We start from the raw sequence: 5,573 nt of genomic DNA, 5'->3' as shown, positions 1-5,573 counted from the left end.
TCCCTGGTTCTCAGGTCTTGAGCCTTGACTTGGAGCTACACCATCAGTTCCACTGCTTTTCAGCCTTAAGCCTAGCTCTGAATTGTACCACAGACTTTCCTAGTTCTCTAGCAAACAAACAGTAGACAGTGGGACTTCTCAGCCTCTGTAACCTTGTAAGCCTCTTCTCATAATACTTGTGTGTCTATATATACAGGTGAATACTGAACAACATGTGATTGAACTGCTCAGGTTCACTTACACATGGATATTTTTCAATAGTAAATATAGTTCTACACCATCTGTACTTGGTTGAATCTGAGGAACCTGAACTGATGATGAGAAGGGTCAACTATGATTTATATGTAATCAATGCATAACAGATATTTTGTTATATATTTTGAAATGCTGATGTCAAACATGCTATCCTTGTCTTCCCTGATATGGAGAGACAGGAGTCGTAATGGGAATAATATCATCTCTTATTGAAGTGAACAATCCCACAAAAGGATACAATTTTTAATGTGGAATGGAAATAATAAAATCATGTTAAATGCATGTATTCTTTTAGTATTTTGCTAAAAGGAATTTGGATGTCTGGCCAAAACTACATTAAATCAATAAGGACCTCTACCCACCCATGACAGTCATGGAATGGTGAGGACCAGAGTCTTATTAACAGTGTGGACAACACCTTCCAGAACTGCACCTTGCTGTTTGCAGTGAAGCCTTTCTCAGCACATGCAAAGGCCAGGAACTGAAACTTATAGACCCACTGGTAGAACCGTGAAAAATACTCATGGCCAGGGTCATAGCCTGAGTCAGCAACGAGAGCTCTGCCAAGAGCTCTTCACTCCAGTGGCTCATTGGACACTGAATATGTTCTCCTTTGTTTGTATTAACCTGCTGAATAGCCGAAGAAATAAGCAAAGATGTAAGATGCCCCAGACAAAATCAGGAACTTGCAGCAATGGTAAGGTTGCTGATCATAGACAACTCAGTGCCTTTTATTTTTTCATCAATAACTGGAGATTCCTGAGGTACACACTGAGAAAACAGAATAATATACCATGGAGGGCAGCAGTCAGTTTTCACTGTGGGTCTCTTTATTTCTGACCATTCCTTTACAGCTATCCACCCAAGGATAACTCCAACATGTAGGTCTCAACCCCATGTCCGCCTCCAAAAATTTAGGTTCATATTTGACTGTAAAAACACATATTCCCCAAAGTTCCATCACCTCCCAGGGTCTACATTTCCTGTGCAATCCTGCACCCAACCTGGATCACCATTCCTTTTCCCATTCACACTGAGCAGGTATCAGAAACCTTGAGTGTGTTTTCCCTTCATAATGTACCTATGTCCTAGATTTTAGTTTCCATGTGCCCAGAAGAAAGCTTTTGATAGAGGCAGCCAACTAGACATGAGTATTACAGCAGTATATAATGGGCGCCATGTGATAGCATATGTCATCATCATAGTGAGGACAGGGGCTGAGGCTAAGCCAGATGGTCCTGGGCTGTGATAAGTCTCTCAGAATCTCAAACAGCTTAGCCCCAAGCTGGGCAAGTCTCCCTTCTAGCAGAATACGCTGAGGGCTATAACTCTCCTGAGGGGCAAGATACAGCTCTTGACTTAAACAGGGCAGCCCAGTGGTGTGTAGCAGCAACTTCTCCATGACAGCCATGGAGAGGAGGTTCCCACACAGGCTGAAGGACCTGAGCTGGGAGCAGTGGCTCAAGGCAGGCAGGATGGCCTCAAATTGGAAGTCCATGATCCCACACTAATCTAAGTCCAATCCTGGAGCATGGTTGCAACTTTCTCCAGCAGAACTTGAAGAAGCTCAGGACTAAAGTTGGTCAGAGTGACACCACTCAGATCCAGGCATTTTAGCTGACTGATGTTTGGGCATAGGGACAGATGGGTCAAATCTGATTCTGTAAGCCTTCAGTTAGCTTTTGAGAGGTTGTCCAAGGTGGTCCTCAGGTACCTGGGGAGAAACCAAACAATTAGTTCTTGGAAACTCAGGTGCCAAGCGAGCTCCAGGTGAGAGACAAATGATTCCTACAGGGCCAAGGTTAATCTGACCATCTGATGAGGGTCAATACACTGATTGCCCAGTCTCATTCTAGGCTGAGTCCTGGTGACTGAGTCACTTCACAGAATCTTGAAAATTCTCTTTTCCATCATCAAGCTGAGTACAACATATTCCACTTCCTTATGAGGATGAACAAAAATAATGGAATGTACTAGAACATGCTAAGAGGAGAGCCTGAGAGAGTCTCAATCAAGTGTGGACATCACTGAATTTTGGTATCAGGAGATGAGATAAAAAATGATTTCGACTCAGACTCCTTCAGTCCTTGCTTGGGCTCCAGATGCCTATACCCCTGGCCAGGTGAGGCTCTAGGGAGACATGCATAAAGAACAAACATGCACAAGGTCCCACAACATCCATTGGGGTTGCCAGTCTGCAGGGGCTCACTTATTTCCCTGCATTATCTACAAACCTTCTATCACTGTTTATTGTCCTTTGGGCTCTGCTCCATTACCATCATCTCCAGAATCATGCTTTTCCCATATATTAATTACCTTATCTGGCACAACAACTATTACAGACTAGGAATTTAAGACAGGCTCATTGTGGTCACAAACCTTGTGAGCATAGAGGTTTTCTTCAGAAATGCTCTGGTCTGATGTGGTTTCCCCACTTCAATGTCCTCTTTATTTACCTATTTTTTTAAGTCATTCGAACATAGACACCTCTTCCAAAGGAAGAAATCACAAACCCTCTATTTCTAGATCCAAACATCAGAGTCTATAACCTGTACCTCTCTAGCAGGATGTCCCTTTCAAGAGCCACTGTACCAGTTTAGCCCCTACCTTGTTTGGTATGGCTGTGGGATACCACCACTCAGGATAGAGCAGCAAGGGAGGCAGTTTGGGTGACATTCTAGTGTTGTGTTCACTAGTACTTGGCCACTGGTGCACTCTCACCTGAGCATCTGGTCCAGGCAGCCTTCAAGGAGGGAGGGAGATTCCAGATAAAGATCCCAGAGGTGGTGCAGCCTGAGAAACTGAGAGGTAATTTGGACAAGTTAATGCTGTTTCTGCTCCTTAAAGCCAGACATGTGGATGTGGGAGAGAATGAGTCTCTGCAAATTACTCATCTGGCCCAAGAAAGGAGCAAACATGGCCAGGGTGGACAGATGCCAAGGGCAGTTTACTTGCACCTCCTGGATACAGTCCAGGTGCACCATATTCAGGACCTTCACAATATTTTCACGGGCATTGCAATGAACTTCAGCTTCTTACAGCACAGGTGTATGGAAACTTTTCTCTGCTCCACCCATCAGATGAGGTAGGTGAAGAAGTTAACCAGGGTCCTTTTCTTTGCAAAAGTTTATGAATACCTTCAAGGGATCCAAAGGCTGCTTTGTCCTCAAACTGTGCTCAGCCATTGGTGCTATTCCTGAGTTTCAGCATCCATGAGTGTTGGCTCCAGACCACATGTTCCAGAAGGTCTGGCCAGTATCCTGTAAATCCTGCACCTGAAATTTGCACTTCTTATGGGGAAAAAGGAGATTGGTGGGGATGCATTAAAATCAACACAGAATGAAGCAACAGCCTCAAAATGTGACAACAGACTGCCCATCTATACCGTAACTTCAGACTCCTGACATCACCTGCTGCCTTGTCTTCTTTCCTCTCCACCTCACTTTCCTCCATCTCCCTTTCCCCACACCTCCTTTCTGATTCTCCTCTTCTGGTAACTTTAAGCATCACTGAGAGGAGGTGGGGCATGTTTTTTTTCAGGTTCCCCTGCATCGTAAGCACTCATAAGCTTTGGAAGGCATTTCCCATAGTGAGCCACGTCCTCTGAGCTTCTTCATTGCCATCTTCAGAATCCTCTGGTCCATCCCTTTTCCATCCACTTTCCCTCACCCCTTCTGTCTCCTCCAGGATGCCCAGGATTTTACCAGGCTACGCAAGTCTGACTAACCTGGGGCAAAGCTTCTGAGCAAAAAGGATATCAAGTGCTTCCAGTTCTGCTTGTAGGGGCCCTACATGAGGCATGTCTATCAGGTTCCCCAGAGGCAGGTGGACAAAAGGCCAGGCTAGCACCATGGCCTTCAGGGTTTCAATGCATCTCGCTTCAAAAACCTCCATGAACACTGGTGAGAAGAGCTCCGTGGGTGGATCCTCCAGACCAGAAAAGGCTGAGGCCTCTTCCCTCAGCAGGTTCATTCCTGCCAGCTCCAGGAGTCTGGGAGGGGTCCAGACACTCATCCTAACTCTGCTCCAAAAGGAATGTTGTGGATACTGCCAGGGAACAAGGCATCCATTTCAGGCCAAGAATGAGTACACCTTAGACTATCTCCCAACCCTTCAGAGGAGTATACTCAGGGCCAAGGTCACTGCTCTGGCAGGGGTGGAAGTGTCTCACTTAGCCCATATTACACTCTGGGGTCAGTGGTCACAAAGCTATAACTCTTTCCCTACTGGACTCAGAACAAGCATCTCACAAGTACCAAGGAGGAGGAAAGGTAACCACTAACCCATTCAGTTCCATCCACTGCTTTGCTTAATTCATGTCCCACTGGGAAGTGGGTACCAGGGAGCCTGAAAGCTGACTCCAATTTTTATTTGGGGAAGACCTTCAGACCACTACTTAGAGCCCTAAATCTATGGGAAGAGGAGTGTCATGTGGACCAACACAGCCTACATCCTCAGATACCCAGTTAACCTAGCTGGTAAAGATGAAAGCCATTTGTGCACACAATACATATTTTAAATGTCAAGAAATAAAATTCAAAACATATATTTTCATTAAAAATATCTTCTTGGTTAAGACATTTAAAAATGATATAAGACACAGGACAAATCCAAATGTTTGGGATTCAGGCAAAATTACACTGAAAGGCAAAAATAAAAACTGAAATCTGTTCATCTGAAAGAAATGATTTAAAAAAAACTCTCCCTGCCATCCAGAGATATATGCCATGCTTCAAGATTAGCTATCCATGGGTATGAACAGGGTGTTCTTACTTGAGTTTGGTTAAGTTACTGGTCTGATGCTGTTGGAGGGGTGCTGAGACCTCAGACACTGTGGAGAACCCAGCCGGTGACTCCAGAACCAGAAAATTTTGCATCCCTTCTTCAGAGGCTAAGACTTTTGTAGACCTTTCATAACCTCTGAGCACATTAATTTTCCATGTGTAAAGGGGGGACATCCATACCTATCTGAGGGTCCACTGATAACATTAGTTGTTAAGAAACTTTGTGCTAAGGTTGAAATGTCCCATCTCCTCCCTTTTTTCCTGTCCTTTCTCCATTTTCTTTCTCGTTTTACTATGCTGTTTGCCCTTGCATTCCCAAATCTGTCCTGATCTTCCCCTTCCTTTGTGAGCAGGAGATCAGCTGAGGAGAGGTTGGCTAAATCAGGGAGGTCCATTATTTTGCAAATAATGTGTTACTCCTTCCCCAGATCTGCTACTCACCACAGAAAGTGATAACACCCCTCCCTGTTAAAACTAGGATACTAAACAGCCCCAGCCCCAGTGATAATTAAATGTGGCTGATTGCAATGTGAA

General features: G+C 44.6%; 1 pseudogene; it reads right to left on the bottom strand.

Annotated features, from left to right (window-relative positions):
• Positions 1-1,396: 1,396 nt before the first annotated feature.
• LOC132368416 (PRAME family member 27-like) lies at positions 1,397-4,269 on the bottom strand (annotated as a pseudogene).
• Between the last annotated feature and the right edge of the window lie 1,304 nt (positions 4,270-5,573).

Source organism: Balaenoptera ricei, chromosome 7 (assembly GCF_028023285.1).
Source record: "Balaenoptera ricei isolate mBalRic1 chromosome 7, mBalRic1.hap2, whole genome shotgun sequence".
Taxonomy (NCBI): Eukaryota; Metazoa; Chordata; class Mammalia; order Artiodactyla; family Balaenopteridae; genus Balaenoptera; species Balaenoptera ricei.
Note: the sequence above shows the minus strand (reverse complement) of the source record. Positions and strands in the feature narration are given on the sequence as shown.